General features: G+C 35.7%; 1 pseudogene; it reads left to right on the top strand.

The window, feature by feature from the left end:
* Window positions 1–321: 321 nt before the first annotated feature.
* On the top strand, window positions 322–3,831 carry LOC107918473 (transcription factor MYB3R-3-like; annotated as a pseudogene).
* Window positions 3,832–21,819: the final 17,988 nt, after the last annotated feature.

The following is a 21,819-nucleotide window of genomic DNA, read 5'->3' as shown; positions in this document are numbered from 1 at the left end:
GTGTTTGTTTTTACAATCCAACGGTCCAAATTAAACCTAAAATATAGAAAAGCTTGTAATCAATTACAAACCGTTGATCTCCCATTATCACGAGTCAAACAGTAAATTCAGTTACAACGTATCTTTCTATTCTCGTCCCATTTTAAACCTCGAACATTATTCCCCAGTCAGCGCTCCAAAAACACCCGCGAAACCAAACGGCGGATCGCCCACTTCCAAACTAGTTCGAGATTTAACCACGCAATGTGTGCCGTTTGAGGTTCAAACCTTTCCACCACCTCACCCCTAACGTTAACTTAGAGTCGTTAACCTATACTGCTCTGAAATGCCGCAAAAAATAAAAAAAACACGTTAGTTCTCCATAACGGCAGTTAGCGGAGACGTCGGTGGTCATATATTCGTTGTAATAATCCTTTCCTTTTTATATATAAATATTTATATATTTTTTCGTCTCTTTAGATTCAACGGTCGAGGATTTTACGAAAACAAAGGAAGCAACGTTAGAGTTCCTTTTAACCAAAAAAACGAAGCCTTTTTTTTTTTGGCTCGAATAGGATTTTTCTTGAAGCAGCTGGAGCTTGATTCCCGCCACTCAGGTGGGTTTATCTTCTTGAATCAGAATTCTCTGGTTTTTGATTTTTTTAAAAATTTCTATTTACCGTTATCGTCATGTTTCTTGAACCTCAAGCACCTTTGATTCGTGAAAATTTTCGTTGGGTTTTTACTTTTTTTGGGGGGGGGGGGACGGGGGTGTTAAACCCTAGAATTATGTTTAACCGATGTGGTATTTTTTTTCTTGTTTTTTTTTGTTTGTTTTTTTATCTGATTAGTGAATTAAGATCTGAGTTTTGTCTTTTTCTGTGTTCGGTGGTGCTGGGATTTGGGATTTTGGTAAAAAAGGAGGATTCTCAAGTATTTGAAACGGCCATGAATAAGTTATTAAAGCGTTTTCCTTCTTTTTTGAGATTGATTAGAAAGTGATGGCTGAACTGAGGCTGGAGGAACGTTGTCTTTACAAGAAGCAATTAACTACCGCTTCAAGTTCTTCTGTATCCGAAGGCGGTGGCAATGCAGTTGTAAAGTCCCCAGGCGTATCTAGTCCAGCACCAACATCACCAAATCATCGGTATTGTCCGGGAATAACTTCTTTAGCTTTGTTTCATTGCTGTACTTGTTTGGATTCTGCTTATTTTGCTTTTATTTTTTCGCATTTGTGTTCTGTGGAGGTGTTTATGATTGCTGATTACATTAGATATGGATTCACCAGCGATATTGTTCAGCATTTCTTTCTAGTGCTCAAACTTGCTGTTAATCAATTACTTAAGAGTTTTATTGTTTTCAATAATGTTTCCGTCCAAGAGCAATTGTATTGTTATACTGAATTTGCAGGAGGACTACTGGGCCTATTAGGCGAGCAAAAGGTGGCTGGACACCGGAAGAGGTTATGCATTTTTTTCCCCTTTTGTATTTGCATTATATTTTATGAATTACGGTCGAGGTAAAATGCTTTTTTTCCTATGATATGGTTAGAAAACATTGAGTCAATCCAGGTGAGTTGTTTTATGGATTGTAGAACAATTAAAGTTGCCTTCAGTGTTTACTTGCATTCATTCTTTGTGTGTGCTGCCTGTTTTCTTAAATTGTTTTTGGTTTTTTATTGATTGCAGGATGAGACGTTAAGAAATGCTGTTGCTGCTTTTAAGGGGAAGAGTTGGAAAAAAATAGGTTTTCTTCATGCCTCAGAATTTTCTTGTTTGTTATTTGTGCTACGATTGTTTACTTTTGCTGCTCTTTCCGATGTGATAAGTTTTGGTTTTTTAGTTAGAAGGTTATTAAATCCTACCTTTGTTGTCTGAAAGAAAGTAAACTTAAGGTTATAAATAATATCATGATCTCAAATTTTTCTGTTGTTGTAGTTTTGGTATTATCAGCTTTCCTCTAACCAGCCTTAGCATTTGCATATGTGCAGCTGAATTTTTTCCAGATAGATCAGAAGTGCAATGTCTTCATAGATGGCAGAAAGTCCTAAACCCCGATCTTGTTAAAGGACCTTGGACTCAAAAGGTAGGCATTGTAGGCTCTTTTATGCTATCTTTATTATTGCTGTTCATAAAACAAGCGCTAAACTATCTATTGCTTTTTGACAGGAGGATGATAAAATTATTGAGCTTGTATCAAAATATGGGCCGACAAAATGGTCTGTTATTGCAAAATCTTTGCCTGGACGAATAGGGAAACAATGCCGTGAGAGGTAATTTCTAAAATTTTATTTCCTTTGCATTTCCCGAGAGTCCTGAAAGTGCCTAATATTCAAATGGTGATATGATTTTCCCACTCTTAAAGTGATTGTCTGCCTTTTGTTTTATTTGTATTAATAAGTGAATTATGTACTAAGATCTATTAATTTAGTTTCATATAATGAGGCTTATTCACATTGCTGTCCTAATCTACTCATGTAAAGCAAATTACTCTTGATTATTCCATGCTTAATCAACGTTCTGCAGATGGCACAATCATCTGAATCCTGATATAAAGAAGGATGCTTGGACGATGGAGGAGGAATTGGCCCTTATGAATACACACCGGACATATGGGAACAAGTGGGCTGAAATTGCAAAAGTTTTACCTGGAAGGTATCATTCCTTTTAGTTTGTGACACATATTACGTAGTTCGTATTGTAAAGCTTAGCCAGCATAGTTGATCAAGGAGATGGTGGTAAATCATTTATAAGTTCCTTTTGAAGTTGTAGTAGCACGATGGCCTTAGCTTATAGTGAACTTTCTTTATGCAGAACTGATAATGCAATAAAGAATCACTGGAATAGTTCTTTGAAGAAGAAGTTAGATTTCTATTTGGCTACAGGGAAGCTTCCACCAGTTTCGAAGAATGGTCTCCAAAATGGGACAAAGGATATAAGAACACCTACTACCCAAAATTTTCCAGTTTTTTTGAAAAAAGAATCAGGTTCAACTGCTCAAACTTCATCAGGAACTACAGATACTTGTAAGCTGGAGGAAGATGGAAAAGATCAATTGGAGTCCTCTGCTCCAGTTCAAGATATGACTGCTTCTACAAATGTTATTCCAGAAGAGCCTACTGATACTGAGAGTACAGAGTGCAAGCTGCAGTCAGTTGATATAAATCCCTGCTACTGTACCTCTGAGTCAGGGGGGAAGTTTGGGAGTCACAGAATCAGTTCTCAAGTTGTCGAAATTCTCAAGGAACAAGTAGGGCTTGATACTCCAACTTATTGTTCTCTATGTTGTGATGAATCACCTAGATCACAGCATGAATGGACTTCTACTCCTATTACATCACCGATTAGTTTCTTCACTCCGCCTCGTGTGAAGGGCAGTGGTTTAAGCACACACAGTCCCGAGTATATTCTTAGAGTTGCCGCTAAAAGCTTCCTGAATACACCTTCCATATTTCGAAAGAGAAAGATGGGAGCCCAGGTGCTTACACTTCCTAACAAGAAAGGAAAATTGAATGAGGAAATAGGTAAGGATGGGATTCAATTATCTGGTGAACAGCAAAGAACTGAAAACAGTTCGGAACAGGCTCAATTTTGTGATGGAGATCCCTGTGAGAGTCCTGCTTGTCAAGGCAATAGCCCAACGCTGCCTAATTCTACAGTGTTTAATGCATCTCCTCCGTACCGGTTAAGATCTAAAAGAACTGCTGTTTTGAAGTCTGTGGAAAGAAAACTTGAGTTAACATTCGATAAAGAGGCATGAGGGTAAGACAAAATCTTCAGATCTATCTTTGAATGGTAGCTCTGCTGTTGAAGATTGCTTGAATGCGATGAGGATGGGGGTCACATAGTTGTCAAACTGTAAGTTATGGTGTTGCAGTTCATGTTTTAGAAGCTTTTCATTTAGTCTTTGCTACAAAACAAGAAAAGTTTAGGCTTTTTTTTTGTGGTTTTATACATTGATGAGAACTCAGTCGTGTTCATGCTTCCATCCTGAACTTTGCCTGACAATAGACCAAACTTTTTGCTCTCCTTCATTTATTTTCTCTATGGCTTACCAATAATATCAAATTAAAGATTAACAGATCTCTCATTTGTTTCATTATCTCTCTTTTTTCTTGTAGGATGAGGCAAATATTCTGTTGAAGTTGGCTTTCGTTTCCCGAGCAATGGCATCCAAATCAGCACTTGTCCCGGCAGAATTACAAAACTTACAAAATCGTAATATTCTTTATCAGGGGCAACTTCAATGCCATCTCTCAATCATATTGCAGATATGGTAATTGACACCATTGATGACATCAAGACGAACATCAACACAATCATGGCCCTGATCCTATGGCTGCAGATTTCCAGCCTGTCTTTTTGAAGAATATTGACTCGCTATTTTGTACATTGACTCCAATAGGGATGTTTTATAAGCTGAGATAGAGGTGAGAGAGTTTGGGAGGGTTTTGGAAATCTCTCTTTTCCCTACATTTGAATACAAAATTGACAATACATTCCTCAATACTTGCAAGTTGGTTCTCTCTTTGCCTAATCATCCTTTCAGCTAGAGATGTCATCAATTCAATGAGTATGGTCAATTAAGATCTTGCAATTTTCAAGTTATTTCTGTTCGGATCAAACGTTTTAGGTTTGTCATCAGTTCCGAGTTTGACTTGTTTTGGTTGAAATAATTTTGAGTTAGATTCATTCAAATATGAAATTAAGTTTATTTTTATCATAATCGATTAGATTATTTTGAATTTTATGCAATTCAAGTTTTGTGTCATTTTAAATTATTTCCGTTTGTTTCACTGAAAATGGCTTCCGGAAAATGATTTTTGGAAAATGACTTACTTTTCTAGAAAAGCTAATATTTTCTGGTGTTTGGATGAATCTGTGTAAAATATTTTCTTTTGTTTGGTAGATTCTTTAAAAAAATTCATAAAAGCCATTTTCAATTAAACAAACATACATTTGAGATTTTATTTATGTTTTCATTGTTTAATTGAGTTTATTTTATAACTATAATTTTAGATTTTACATTGTTTTTACATATATTAAAAATATTTTGTTAAATTTAGGTTCATTGCAATGATCAGTTTTTAGTTACATGACTACCAACTGAGTATATATACGAGTCGCAGAACCCACAAACAAAAGGAAAGGAGATCTACTTAGCCAAGGAATTAAAAAGACAAAGATTTAACTAGTTTGATTTTGATCGTAACTTCTTGTGGGTTTTGAAGTTATTTTGTGCATGTTCATAACGATGCTTTTTGACATTGAATAAATGTTAATCTTGTGTTGATACACATGGTGTAATAGATTGAAATTTGTCTTCCTTAGGTCTCCATATATATTATATATTGAAAAAAAAAGAGAGTTAAGAGTTGTTGAATGACACTCGATAGCATCAACTATAGACTGTCATTAAAGTGGTTTAAAATTTTGTTTTATTTGATTTGACAATTTAATGAAGAAAATCTTTGGACTTGGTTATGTGCTATTTTATTGGAGATATTTTTTATCCATCTATGAAAACCTGTAACATCCCGCCCGATGAAACCCTGCTGTTCGAATGATGTCAAAGGAAGTAAGGTGTAAAGAGCAAGTTTTTAGCAAGTGTAAAGTATAAGAATTTGATTAAGTACAAAAATTCTTTGAACGAGATGATAACGCCCTAGTTCTGCGGGCACAAGGTCTGGCGTAGTCTTTGAAAAGTACGATTGGTGAATTGTAATCACCCAAGTGTTCTTTGAGGACTCCACACCATGTCACTTTGATTCGTTGGACGAAGGATATGGTTAGGTAAATATATAGTGAAGGATTGAACTCACGTCAGTAGTAGTGCACCCTTTTCCCTATGATATTGTACAGGTTAAGTTATAAGGTAAGTTGGTTAGGCACTAATCACACGTTAACTCGAATAGTTAAAAGAGAAATAAGAAGTACTCAATTAATTTCCTCGGAAGTTGTAAACCCTTGATAAGATAAGTCAATAGTGTTGTGACATTTGTCAAGTTCTCATAAAAAGTTTGAGTATTTTAATAGGTCTTCAAGTTGAAATAAAGAGAGTTCTTTGCTTCTCTCTTGGAAAAATATTGAAATCTAAGGCTGAGGGAAAAGAAAGAACATTTTTCTTTAAGCAGGATTGAAAACTTTGGATTCTTTAAGAAATTTATCCATGTCAAGGTGAGTTTTATGACTCTGAAAAGTAGATCTATAGGAATTCTTGAAGAATTAAGGCCTTATTTATGAGTTATTTGCGTTTAAGAAGAGGGAAAGGTTACCCGAATGAATTTTTATTGTGTTCTTCTGTTTTAAGAGGCAATGGTTGCTGTGACTCTCGAAAGGACCTTGGGTTTGGAGCTGAGGCTACTGCACAGTCTAGTCAGGTGAGTCCCTAAACTGACTCTTGCATGTGTATTATGCATTTCAGAAACTTCTCTGTTAAGTGACCAAATTGTGAAATTGAAACTAGTAAAGTATGAAGTTTGATGGTCTAAGTACAAAGCATGAATTTGAATGATTATAGTGTGTATATGAGTCTAAAATCATGAATATGTTTTTCATGAGCAAGTCATTGTATGATGGATCTATGTATGGTGAGCCTGTGTCTATCTTCGGAGTCATCTAAAGGGGTCTATCAAGATTTTAAACACGAATCTCTTAAAGGAAAATTCTATGGCCATGACATTTCAAATGAAAGGACTACATTGTGTAAGATCGTAATTGGTGGGCTATGGTGTCATATGGAAACACCATATCATATAAGACCATAACTGGTGGGTTATGGCATCATACGGAAAGAACTAAAGAAATGTTATTATCGAATGGGGTTTTTGCATGATCCCAAGGCGATAAGAGGTAAATCTCATGTAATATGAGTATATACGAATTCCTATCGTGAAACGTATGAAAATGGAAGCCTTTGTGGTGTATTTGAAATGGAAGTCTTTGTGGCGTATCTAAAATAGAAGCCTTTGTGGCATATCTGAAATTGAAGCCTTTGTGGCGTATCTGAAATTGAAGCCTTTGTGGCGGTTTATGGAAAGGGATGCCTTTGTGGCTAATAATGACAGGAACGCCTCTGTGGCAGACTCTAAAAGAGAGAAATAGTATTCTTGGCGAACTCTATAGGCGTTGTAAGTATGGTGAACTTTGAAGGAATAATGTGTACTTCGAACTCTGAAAGAAAGGCTTCGTATAAGATGTTATAGTAAATGCTGCATAATCTTAAGGTATGATAGAGAAGCTGGAACGTGCTAGAGTATGTGGAAAATCTAGGGTATAAGCCAAATGGACTTATAAAACAAATCGATCAACAATATTTGTCTGTGTGGTTTTTTTTTGTTAAACATGCCACTGTGATAAACCGTAATAAGATTTGATTCATATGTAAAGCATGCCTACTAAAGTTTTGTTCTGTATGCCATTTCACATGCATGAGGTTGGGATAATGTTGTATGGAGGAAGATTATGGTAGTTTAATAATCTGCAATTTCTGGTAGCTTGACCATAATATTTTGTATCTGGCAGTATATCTGCATTATCTGGTCGCTCGACCATAATATTTTGTTTCTAGCAGCTCGACTGCAAAATCTACACTATTTCTGAAAAGCATTGCATTGACATCATCATTATGCCTTCTAATAAATGTGATTCTATGGTTCTATATTTATGTATACATGTGATCTGTTAAATTGATGATGTTATGTATTAATTTCTGTTGATATAATTTGTAACCACACTGGGCTTTAAAAAGCTCACCCATTTAATTTTCTGACTTTTCAGATAATATTCGAGGTTAAGATGGGCTTAGCATACGGAAGTGCACTCCAAAATTTTTTAGAAAAACTATTACATTTTGGTACTTGATATTTTGGGATTTGTTTTTATTTATGTGGACTATGGCTTTGGACTTTCTTTTGGATTTTGGATTGTTTCGCATGATTTGAATTTTTAAACTATCACCTAAGACTATTTATGACATTGATAATTAAAACTAGATTTTTCATAATAATGCCAAACTGAACTCAACGATTGTATTTTCAAACTCAGTACTTCGTTTTCTAAACTCAACACTAACTACTCATTAAACTTAAAATTTACAAGATATATTAAACATATGTTTTCAAAATGACGAATGTGTTATGTTATTTTTCCGCTACGACATTTACTTTAAATATGATGTTTTCTGTAAACCATCAATACTTGAGTTTTTCTAAAGGTAAAAAATTTCGACAATACTTGACTTTTCTTAAAGCAAATCAAAATGATGTTTTAAAATGATGATAATTATTAAAGAGAAAATAGTTAAAAGATTTTTGGCTTCAACAACATGGCCAATGTGATCTTTGAGATTCGACCATAACGTCCAGACCGAATTTAGGGGGTTACATTTTGTGGTATTAGAGCCCGACTTCAAAACTCAAATCGTGGTTTATTTTCGAAAATGGATGCATATTTGTGAAGAATGGTAGTTTGGAAAAAATTCATGCCATAGTTAAAACTCACTTTCAAACTAAAGTTTTATTTTATTCTGAAAGTCCAAGACTCCGAAGCTGGCCAAAGATAAGTACTTTTGACTTACTGTATTTTTAGATTGTGAAACTATAGATTACTATAGGCTGTGAAACCTTAGATTCTGAAACTATAGTGATGAAACTTTTAGAACTAAAAACATTCTGAAATAATAAACGAAAGCTCGTTTCTAATTGTTTGATAAAACTTTATAAAACTTAGAAATCTGATAACAGACATGAGTACTCAAGGCGTTTGAAATCGGTGTATGAGAGCTTGTGGAGAGCAGGGTCTAGGAACCAAAATTGATTCATCTGCATCGCAAGTACGCACACTTGAACCTAAGCCAGTGGCTGACCAGGTTGAAAACACGCCTACTATTGAGAAGGATCATCAGGAGCCTGATGGCAATGCTATGTCGCAGGCGATACTTAGGGTACTATAGCGTGTAGCTGGAGTCCAAGGTGGATCTGGAAACTAGGGGACTATCACAAAGGGGCTCCGATTTCATAGAGTCAAATTATTTAGGGGCATTGTTGGAATGACCTCCACCATAGAAGAATACTGGTTAGAAGCTACGAAAAGAATTCTGGATGACATGGAATGTACCCCAAAGAAAAAATTCAAGGGTACAGTATCGCTATTAAGGGATAATGCTTACTGCTGGTGGCAAACTATTATGAAGGGTGCCCAGGCTGAGAGGCTGACCTGGGAATATTTTTTAGATGCTTTTCAGAACAAATATGTGGGTAAGCGTTACGTTGAGGCTCGTAGTCTGAAGTTCATTGAACTCAAATAGGGGGAAATATTTGTGGTCGAATAGGAGGTTGAATTTCTGTAGTTGAGTCACTACGCTAAGCAGATGGTTGCAACTAAGCAAGATAGGTGCGTTTGATTCGAGAACGGGTTGAGATATGAACAGATGGTACTGGTGGCCCCTCATCAAGAAAAGGTTTTTGAAACGTTAGTGGAGAAAACCAAGATGGTGGATGAAGTGAATCACTTGGAACGCGAAAAGAGGAACAAAGTTAGAGTCCCTATAAAGAGAGATGTTGGTCCTATTGTCTAGCCTCAACTACCTAATAAGCGAGCCAGAAACGACTGACCTAGGTGGAATGTTGCTATCGCTACTAATGGTGGAAGAGCCCAATACTGTGCTACTTGTGGCAAGAGACATCCAGGTGAATGCTAGAGGAGTTTGGGTTCATGCCTTAAATATGGATCCTTGGATCATAAAATCAAGGATTGCCCGCTCCGGAATGAACTGATGTAAGCACCAGACCAAAACCGAGCTCAGAACCAAAGTGTTGGACATCAGCCTCTAAGAGGTTAAGGTCCAAATAAGGGTGGTAATGTTGGACACAGGAAGAAAGCTCAGGGTTAGAGTGCTAACCAAGCTGATGCTAGACAACCTATACTAGTCTATGCAGCTAGATGCAGAGAGGACCGTGACACAGTCGATGTCATAGTAGGTACCTTTATTGTTAATTCTGTACCATATTTCCCTTTGATTGATATTGGTTCAACCTATTCATATGTTTCATGCTTAATGCTTGATAAATTGGGAATAGAAGTAGAGGAGACTATTATTAATGTGACTGTACTTAGTCTCTTAGGGCAATTTGTTTTTGTGAACAAAATCTATAAGCAATTTGTTTCAGTAGACTTGATGGAATTACCTTTTACTGAATTTGATCTTATTTTTGGAATGGACTGGGTTGAACTCTAAGTTAGTTTATACTGGCTACAAAGATGGTTACTTTGAAAACTTCCGTTTGGAAAGAGATATTAATGGTTGGAAAGTGTAGAGATTACTTATCTAATGTGATCTCTGCTCTAGTAGTCAAAAAGTTGGTGCACAATGGATGCAAAACATATTTGGCTTATATTCTGGATACAAGTGCCAGTGAATCATTTGTTGAGAACATTTGTACAATGAGGGATTATTCTAATGTCTTTTTATAGGAGTTGCATTGATTAGCTTTGGAGCGCGAGGTTGAATTTGGCATTGATTTATTACTGGGAATAGCTCCAATGTCTATTTCCCCATATCACATGGCACCAAAAGAGCTAGTGAAACTTAAGGCGGAGTTACAAAAGCTTCTGTATAGTGGATTCATTAGACCGAGTGTGTTGCCATGGGGAGCTCCTATTCAATTTGTAAAGAAGGATGGATCCATGAGACTCTACATTGATTATCGGCAAAGGTGTTAACCATAAAGAATCGATACCCTTTACTGAGGATGCATGATTTATTTGATCAGTTCAGTTGTGCAAAGGTGTTATCGACCTTAGGTGTGGATACTGTATGTTGAAAGTGAAAGAGATGAACATTCCTAAGACTACATTTAGGACTCGGTATGGTCATTACGAGTTCCTTGTGATGCCCTTTGGTCTTACTAATGCTCCAACAACCTTCATGAACGACATCTTGATCTAGTCCAAATTTGAAAAAGAACATGATGAGCACTTGAAAGTCGTCCTGCAGATTATCTAAGAGAAACACTATATGGTAAATTGAACAAGTGTGAGTTCTGGCTCCATGAAGTGAGTTTCTTAGACACATAGTATCAACTGAGGGTACTCGTGTCGACCCAAAGAAACTTTAGGCTATCTTGGACTTGAAGCAACCTAAGAATGTTAGTGAAATCCGAAGTTTCTTAGGATCGACGAGCTACTATAGGAGGTTTTTTGGAAGGGTTTCCCTTGATTGTAGCTCCGATACCAAGTTGTTGAGGAAAATACACCTTTCAAGTGGATTAAAGAGTAGTAAGAGAGTTTTGAAAAGCTTAAGTCATTGTTGACTCAAGCGTTTGTTCTGATTCAACTAGAGTTTAAGATTGATTATGTGGTATACAGTGATGTGTCTCATACCGATCTTGGTTGTGTTTTGATGCAAGATGGCAAGGTTGTGGCCTATGCCTCGAGAAAACTTAAACCTCATGAGCATAATTATCCAACCCATGATTTCAAACTTGTAGCTATTATTTTTGCCCTCGAGATTTGGAGGCACTATATCTATAGGTGAGAAATATATTATCTACACGGATCACAAGAGCCTTAAGTATCTCGTCACCCAAAAAGAGTTAAACTTGACGCAAAGGAGATGGATTAAGTTACTAAAGGATTACGATTGTTCAATTGAGTACCATCTGGAAAGGTGAATGTTGTTGCTGATGCATTGAGTAGGAAGTTGATGACTGATTTGTGAGGGATGTTTGTGAAGTTGAGCTTGACTGATGATGAAAGTTTACTTGAGGAGTTGCAAGTGTGACCTACCCTAGTGGATGAGATTCGATCAAAGAAATCTGTTGATTCATCTCTCGCACCTCGATTCAGGAAGGTTGATGAAGGTAAGACTACCATCTTTGGCCTTAATTTTGTTAGAGTTTTGCGCTTCTGTTGGAGATACTGTGTGCCCAATGAATAAGATTTTAGGTAATTTATACTTTAGAAAGCGCATAGTAGCTCCTACATTTTGCATCCTAGAGGGAATAAGATGTGTCGAGACTTGAAAGAACCATATTGGTAGCCAGGGATAAAGCGTGATGTAACTGAGCATGTAAGTAAGTTTCTGATGTCCCAACAAGTTATGGTTGAGCATCAGTTCCCCTCTGGTTTATTATAGCCTATTCAGATTCCTTAGTGGAAGTGGGAACGTGTGAAAATGTATTTCGTTAGTGGGTTGCCTTTGACACATACTAAGAAGGATTCAGTCAAGGTTATAGTGGATCGACTGACTAAGTCAACACACTTTTTACCTGTTTGTACTAATTATTCCTGATATAAGTTGGCAAGGTTGTACATTTTAGAGATTGTGACACTTCATGGTGTACTGTTGTCCATCATTTCCAATCGGGATCCTCGGTTTACATCCCAGTTTTGGAAAACGTTACATGAGGCTTTGAAAACTCGATTGAACTTTAGTACAGCATTTTATCCATAGTATGATGGGCAATCTAAGCGAGTTAAACAAATTCTGGAGGATATGTTATGGGGTTGTGTCATTGAATTTAGTGGCAGTTGGGAGGAACACTTGTCATTAGCCGAGTTTGCTGACTGCCTCCAGAAGTACCAACATCCAAAGTAGAAATTCTACACAAAAGATATGGAACATGGTATCTGCAAGTATATGGGATAGGTTGTAATATAGTTACAACGTAGCAGGTGAGTACTACGAGGATCGTACCCAAGGGATGCGAGCACTAAATTAATTCTAATTTTAACATAAAAAGATCTAATTAATACTCTAATCAAATTATAGTGTAAGAAATTAAAAGAAGATTTTTTGGATTATAATAATAAAAGAAACAAAGGAAATTTAAATGAATGAAGAGCAAGAAATCAATTAAAGAAATATTTATCAAATTTGGGCATGCATGATTAGCTAGCTTCGATATTCTTAATCAACTGTCGTCTCAGGTTCTCTTATTTAATCAACTAGTCAGTACCCCAATAGGATCTTTCGATACGTCCACTGAAATACTGAGTCGACAAGAACTACTAATCTTCTGACCTCACAATCCAGATTGGTTTAGGGTTAAGGTGTTCATGGTAGGCCGTACTAATTTTTGGTTAATTCCCACCTTGATGACTTCCTAGGGTTCTTAGGCCTAGGGTTTAGGTTCTTCTTGTCCTAAATAGCTGATCCATTAAGAAATCCCTACAAAATAGTTAATTATTCATATCTCCACTCACTAATCCCCCACAAGAGGATTAATTCCTCATGGATCTAATAAACAATATAAACTTGTATAAGAGAATGAACATAAAGAACAATTTCAAGAATAGAGTTTAGAAGAAGCCTAATTATATTAAATTAAAGTGCAGAAGCCTCATAGAGTTTGAGAATAGTTTCCAAATATGATTTATTCCCGAAAATAAATAACATGAACGGAAATAAAGTTTAAACCCTAAAAGAAAAGAAAAGCTAAAATCTAAAACTAAAGAGAAAATTATACAAAGGAAAATGTGTCCATAACATCTGTTAGCTGAGTTTATTTATAGACTAAGACTGGCATTGTCCTTAACCTTTGGTTAGCTGACGTTCCTGAGCTTAAAGTTGGATTGTGTGGATAAAAATGACCTTGGCTCATATTAATTTCTCGTGCAGAGGCGATGTCGCGACATCGAGGGTAGTATACTCAGCTTCAGGGTATCTTTAGGGGTATATCACGACATCGAAGGTAACCTTAGACATTTCTTATTTTACTCCCTATGTTGCAACATCCTATGCTCCATGTTGCAACTTAGTGGCCAGTATCATATTGAATGCACCTTCTAATGGTCTTCTGGACACTCACAAAGCATTAGTTCACCCTTAGGCCTTATTCGGCCCCTAAGAATAATAATAGACTCGAATAACACATTTTATTACATTTAACGAAATTTACTGAAATGAAATTAAAACACAACTAAAATGCTTATGCTCAAGCTCCCAAAGTGCGAAAACTAGTTTAATCTGCTGTGTCAAATTACGACAAATCAAACTCCCTTACATTTAAGTCATTACTTGTCCCAAGCACTAAAAATAATAAATAAAAAGACGACCCTTAAACAAGTATAGTACAAGTGTTAGCTTTGGAGCACATGAATAGGCATTTCATATTCACATATAATCCTGGCATGAGATATAACTAACTCACCAATTTTGGGTATCAAACACCTAAGTTCAATATATTACAAAGCATACAGGCATTAAAGGTCTCAAATGTAGGAATCCTTTAATAAATTATACAAATAATTTTATTATCCTAGCTGAATACAAATAATTATAAAAGAAATTATTCAATATGATTTCGAATTGTGAATAAGTTTACCTAGATCACATAGGGGTTTTCGGCTTAGGACAGTTATGGATTCCAAGAATAGTAAGCAATAAAAAGTTTCAAGCATGAAGATAATTTGGCACATCATAGTGTCCTATATTCTTCCTGGTAGTAACCCTTTCCCGCTCACCGCCTTATATCTTATTCTCTCACCTTTATTTCTTCACATAGGAAGTCACATCATAAAATAACAACTATGGTTAGCTCATGAGTTTTTGTAAACTAATGAATGAGCTTTTCTACTTTTGTGACTTTGTCACATTTTCTTTTTCTAACACATCTCAGTCACAAATGCTTTTTCCTTTCAAGTACTTTTTCCACTCATTTTAGTTTTGTTTTGGAATTTTTCTTTTGTTGCACATTTTGTCTAACCTATAATCATTATATCACATTGATCCCTCCTAGTTCACTCTATTTTGAAAAAATCCACCATAATGTATCTACTTAACCCTCAATACGTACAGCCAAACGTCTATAGTCATACAGTTCAAGACCAACAGAAAAGGATAAGTACACATTTATAATATGGCTTGGTTTTTTTATAAAGTTTCATCAAGAAGTGTTTTCTGGCTCAACAAAAGGTACTAAGGATAAATAACAGGGTTAGGTTTTTGGCTTGGGGTGTATTCTAGACAATGCCTTAGGTCATCCCCAGGTATATCAATATTCAAAACTCTAATCAACCAAACAACCACAAATTCATAGTTTATCATTCATACTAGCATGCTCATTTCCTTGTATTCTTTATATCATTTGGTACATTTGATTGCTTTAATGCCTTTTTACAATGTAATATATAGAACTTAGTATTCTAATAATAAAAATTTTAAAATAACCTATCATCATGCCAAATTTATTGTAAATACAAACAACCTATGTACATGCTCCTAACCAATCACTTGTATTTCTACAAGCTCAAAGCACACAAATGACAAGAAAAATCAAAGAAATGCATAAAAATTTTAAACAAAAATTTTTATGTTACCCCCCACACTTTAGATAACACATTGTCCTCAATATGTAGACCCTAATAAGATAAGGAAAGAAGTTGCCTAATTGATCGTGATAGTTCTATAGGCTTATTGGTGGGTGCTTCCTCCTTTGATCATTTAAAGCTCGAATTGTTTGTGCCTCCTTCATGTTGGGTTCCTACATAAAAAATTAGAACAAAACACAGATAATCTACTTTTAATCCTACTCCTATAGAGTTAAATTAAAATAATCCAATAATTAATAGAAAATTTTAAAAACAAAATTTTAACAAGGTTCAATTAGCCTCCTCAAAATCCATCTCTTTATCTCTTTCTTCTTCTCCATTCTATCCTTCCTCTTCACTTGCACGCACCTCTTCTTCCTGCTCAAAATGTGTAGGCCCAAACATGTTTGGCGTATATTAGGTACCCTAATATTGTTCTATCATGCAAACTTCTGAAATATTGGGCTCGATTATTGCATCCAATGTATCATCCGATCCAATTTTGGATGACTACTCTATCCAAATTCTTGTTGAGTGGTTGATTTTGCTCTCCTTTGAGATGAAGCCAGAGTTGCTATTGCCTCGTTTTGGCATTTATTCCACTCTTTTGTTTGTTTTCCCTAAGTTCAACATTTTGTGTAAATATAGTGTCACCGATGATACATCAAGATGGCTTCATTGATTGTTCTGTGGATGCCATTGGAATGCCCACTTTTTTGCATAAGTCTGTAACTATGTGGGGGAAGAAAACTCCCACTTTCTGGCCATTGGCACATCTTTTCATATTCTGGTAAATCCATTTCTCGATGCATTTTTTTTTTTGTAAAATATCATAAAGAAGAACCTTTAAGAAATAATTTATATTAGATACATTTAAAGCAGGAACAACTCATGCGCATAAAATTTGAACCCACGTTTTAGCTTCAGGAAACATTATGGCTTGATGAAAGGAGGTTGGGATGTTGGTACTTGGGTGATATTTCTATTCGCCCCTTCCTTTAGTAAAAAAGTTTATTATGTTATCCATTTCTATGTCTTGAACACACTCCAAATCAGTTTCATCAATAAAATCTTTTTCATAGCATGGGGCATTATAAAAGTCAAATAATTTGAGGGTTACTCACACTTCTTTCTCTCACACAGGTATCGTTTCCCACATATGACCTTCGGTATTTCTAGACTCTTGGTTCTGTAAAGATGCATAAAATTCTTGAACAATAGGGACCATAGCGATGTCTTTAGGGATCGTCCAGAAACGTTCCCAACTATGATATCTAACCAAAGGACATATTTCCTTAAAAAGAATCATTGATAGATCAAATCCCCTCTCTTGGATAAAAGTTTTCCATTGAAGTTCAACAAAATACTTTTCAACACTTCGGTTTGGAAAATTAGAGGGGCTCGAAACCATCGATGATTTCGGTTCATTAGTTCTTAAAACTTTTCTAGGAGACATGGTGCTTTAGTTCTCCTAACTAATGAAATATCAAGCAAGTAAGTTCAATGGAACAACAAAAGTTGAGTTAGGAACCCCTAACCTCGTATAAGTCATTAGATTCTTTGTCACAGTAGTTTGTTTGTTGTTCCCTAAGATGTTCCCGTTCTTTCTTGCACTGAGTAACCTTTGAAAGAAGAAATTTTCCATACAAATCTAAAAGAAAAAAAGAAAGTGAGTTTTAGGGTTTAAGGGATTTTAGAGGTTTTGGGAGATTGAAAGAGTTAAGAGATGTTTAAATAATTTAAGAATATGTATTTAGGTTATAAATTAGGTGTTTAAAGGTTAAAAATCAGGTAAAGTGGGGTTTAAATCGTCGGGTCAACCCTTGCGGCGATGTTGTGACATAGGGGTTCCATGTCGCAACATCCCTACCAGTTTACCGTAGTTGTGGCATCAAAGTTCGATGTCACAACACACTCTAGGCTTTTGGGATATCTTGGTATATTGACTGTGGTGTCGCGACACACAAAGTCCGTGTCACGACATCGAAAAGATGTTCTGAATTTCACTAAATCTGCTCTTGGTGTTTGTAAACAGAAAAATATATAGGATTTTTCCTATGTAAGTTATCACAGTTTTACTTAAATCTGTTGTCAAAACTAAGTAATTGTTTAATAAATTAATGAAATATGTGAAAATATGAAATTAGGACATAGAAATTATTAAAATGTGATTTTATGCTTTATTATATAGTTTTCATGCAATAAATGGCTTATTTTATATAATTTGAATATATTATATTTTTTAAGACATAAAGTAGGCCATGTATGACTAAATTAAATAATAAAATATAAAATTATATTTAATAATTCATTTTTAAATATTTCATTAATAAATTTGGGTTTTAATTAATTATTTAAATTGGATAAATTTTATTCTTTGGTCCTCTAACTTGTTGATTTATTCTGGACAGCTTTGATGGCTTTTTCGGATTACGAAACTGTCGAAATTGGAGACCAAGTCAACCCAAAATTCGGCTGCACATGGCTATCCATAAACCACTATTTGGTTTAATTGCACAAGGTCCTTGAAGAGTTGAAAAAATTAGAGATTTACCTGAAGGTTTGCACTTGACAGAGTCTCAGTCCTGAGTTGTTGTGGCACTCAAATTGACCAAAAATCAAGGAAAAATCAACTTAGTTTGCTTGATTTATGGCTGGCCACCCATGGAAGATTCTTCAAAGGATGAAAACTCCTATATTTAGTAAACTATCCCCCTCTCCTTACCTATAAATAAGACCCTCTCATTCATTCTTCAAGCATCCCACAATCATTCTTCAATCATCCCTCAAGCACCATTCTCTCTTAGCCTTTTCCATTCCCAAGCCTAGCATCATCTCTTCATAGAGATTTATGGCTGGCCACCCATGGAAGATTCTTCAAAGGATGAAAACTCCTATATTTAGTAAACTATCCCCCTCTCCTTACCTATAAATAAGACCCTCTCATTCATTCTTCAAGTATCCCACAATCATTCTTCAATCATCCCTCAAGCACCATTCTCTCTTAGCCTTTTCCATTCCCAAGCCTAGCATCATCTCTTCATAGAGATTTTAGGAATTAAGCCTCTTAAAGAACCCTTGGTCGGCCACCTTGGAGAACCATCAGTAAAGGAGCAAATCAAAGGAACGAAGGAATCCCGTCAGTCAGAGTCTTGAGTGACAGCCACTCTAAATTTGGTTTAATCTTTATTTTGTTTTCTTTAATTTAAAGATGATTGCCACGTGTTCTTTTTTCTTGTTTACAACAGTGTCAGCTTAGTTTTATTTAAGCTAGGATGATTGCTTTGATCCAAACAGTTTGGAGAACTTGTTGAAAGCGTACATGGCAAAGAATGATGCTTTGATCCAAAGCCAAGCACCAACACTGAAAAATTTGGAAAACCAAATGGTTCAGTTAGCTACGGAGTTACGTAATAGACCACAAGGAATCTAGCCAAGCGATACTGAGAATCCAAGAAACTTGGGTAAATAACATATCAAGGCAGTGGCATTACAAGGTGGTAAAATTCTAGAACCCCGATTGATTGATGTCGAAGGTAAGCCCGTTGAGAAGAATCAACCAATTGTTGAAGTTCCTACACCAAAGGAATCAGAATCTGCAAAGTCTGACAAGGTAAACCCTGACTTAGTGAATTTGGATATTTTAACATCTTCTTTAGATGTAGATTTACCTACTCAGAAAAGTTGTCTGGTTCAACCGAAAGTTCTATCACCTTTATAACCGCAAAGATTGCAGCAAAACAAATAGAAACAGGAGGTGCAATTCAAGAAGTTTTTGGATGTTTTGAAGCAGTTACACATCAATATTCCATTGTTGGAGGCTTTAGAACAGATGCCGAATTATGTAAAGTTTATGAAGGATATACTGTCTAAGAAGAAACGACTGAGTGAGTATGAGACTGTTGCCTTGACAAAGGAGTGCAGTGCATTTTTGCAGAACAAATTGCCACCGAAATTGAAAGACCCAAGAAGCTTTACTATACACTATAACATTGGTGAATCTTATTGTGGTAAAGCTTTATGTGACTTAGGAGCGAGTATGAACTTGATGCCTAAGTCTATTTCCAAGATCTTAGGGATAGGTGAAGTAAGACCTACAACTATGACGTTTCAGCTAGCGGGTCGATCATTAGCGTATCCCGAAGGAAAGATCGAGGATGTTTTGGTAAGAGTCGATGAATTTATTTTTCCTACTGATTTCATTGTCTTAGATTTTAAAGCAGACAAGGAAGTGCAAATCATCCTTGGGAGACCTTTCTTAGCCACAGGAAGAACATTAATTGATGTGCAGAAAGGAGAACTCACTATGCGAGTTCAAAATGATCAAGTAACCTTTAACATTCTTAAAGCAATGAAATTTCCCGATCCGACAGAGGAGTGTTCAGTTATGGAAGAGATAGAAACCTTGGTTTCTATGGAAAGCAATTTTTAAGAAGATCCATTGGAGAAAGCCTTAGATCTTGACCCTTTGGAGGATGAAGAAGGTGAAGAAAACATGGCTTTGATGGAAGCCAATCTAGGGAATTTCAGTCAATCCACATGGTTTGAATCTTTGGAGCTAGAAGTTAGAGAATTTGTGCAACCCAAATTGTCAATTGAAGAACCACTTAAACTCAAACTGAAGGTACTTCCTTCCAATTTGAAATATGTTTATTTAGGTGATTGTTCTACTTTGCTTGTGATTATTTCAGCGGAACTGACGAAAGATCAAGAGGCGCAACTAATTGTTGTTGTAAAGAAATTTAAGAAAGCAATTGGTTGGACCATAAATGATATTCGAGGTATAAGCCCTTCTTTTTGCATGCATAAAATCATTTTAGAAAAAGGTGAAAGATCTCAGATTGATGGGAAAAGAAGGCTCAATCCTATTATGAAAGAAGTTATGAGAAAGGAAGTGATCAAATGGTTAGATGCGGGAATCATTTATCCTATTTCAAATAGTTCGTGGGTAAGTCCGGTGCAGTGTGTGCCAAATAAAGGTGGAATCACGATTGTTGAAAATGAGCATAACGAGTTAATTCCAACGAGAACTGTTACCGGTTGGAGAATCTGTATTGATTACAGAAAGTTGAACAAAGCCACTCGAAAGGACCATTTTTCGGATTAGATGTTAGATCTTAAGGTAGTCATGTGATTCCGACATAAGCATGTGTTTACACGATTTCGGACACCAAGAGCTATTATTAGTGATGAAGATTATCAGTTTGTGAACAAATGGCTTAAGTGGTTGCTTGACAAATATGATGTGAAGCACAAGATTGCTACTGCCTATCACCCCCAGTCTAATGGACAAGTTGAAAGAGTGAATCGCGAAATAAAATTTATCCCTGAAATGGTAGGACACCCTAGTAGAAAAGATTGGTCTCGAAGGCTCAATGATGTATTATGGTCCTATCAAACAATATTTAAGACTTCGTTAGGAATGACTCCATATCGGCTAGTCTTTGGAAAGGAATGTCATTTGCCATTAGAGTTGGAGAATAAAGCTCACTGGGCTTTGAAGCAGTTGAACTTTGATCTTAAGCAAGCCGGTGACAGAAGGATGTTACAACTTGATGAGTTGGAAGAGCTGAGGTTGTTTTCCTATGATAATGCCAAAATGTTTAATGAAATATCAAAGAGATGACATGATAGTCATATACGACCTCACGAGTTTAAAGAATGTCAGAAGGTTTTGTTGTTTAATTCAAGGTTGAAGTTATTTCCTGAGAAGCTTAAATCCCGATGGAAAGGACCTTATACCATCTACTGAGTTTATCCTTATGGAGCTATTGAATTATACGAAAATTACGGAGGTACATTTAAAGTTAATGGTTAATGTCTCAAACACTACTGGGATGATAAAATTGAGAGAATTAAATCCTCACTCAAATTAGCAAACCCTTAATTTTTTATGAACTCATTGTGTAAATAAATAAATAATTAGAACTTATTTTCTTAATTTATTACATTTAATTAATTCTGCCTAAGGAGATTGGAACTTAAGCGGGATCACTGTGATCCCTTCAACCTTTCCTGAGAATTAATTTAATGTACTTTGTTAAGAAGAAATTTTCTAATTAAAATTTTTAAGTTTCATTTATTCAGTTTAAATTTTAAATTTTTATGTTAATAAAGGGGGTCAAATTCGGCCTAAGGACTAATCGTTTTTTTAAGATACAGTTTGAATTTGAGGCCCAAGACAGCAAAAAAAAGGGAAAAATCTATGCCTTGCTGTCACACCCATTACTTGTCGCCCAAGTAACTTTAATGTAGCTAAATTTTTGCTTCATGTTGCCCTAATTTTTCCCTATATAAACCCCTTTTCATTCTACTAATTTTCATATCCCTCAAAACAATTTTCTTACACCCTAAAAATCCTTAAATCTCCCTTTTGTGCCGTCAACGTCAAATCCTAAAAGAAACCCTAGTTCTTTTCTTTCTACTTTTTGCCGAAATTCCTTATTGCCGCTACAAAGAGATCACCGCCGTACCAACCTTGCTGTCACAAGGTTTTTGCCGTAGCAAGTTATTCCTACTTTGCCGATTT

The sequence above is a fragment of the Gossypium hirsutum genome, chromosome D13, assembly GCF_007990345.1.
Source record: "Gossypium hirsutum isolate 1008001.06 chromosome D13, Gossypium_hirsutum_v2.1, whole genome shotgun sequence".
Classification (NCBI taxonomy): Eukaryota; Viridiplantae; Streptophyta; class Magnoliopsida; order Malvales; family Malvaceae; genus Gossypium; species Gossypium hirsutum.
Note: the sequence above shows the minus strand (reverse complement) of the source record. Positions and strands in the feature narration are given on the sequence as shown.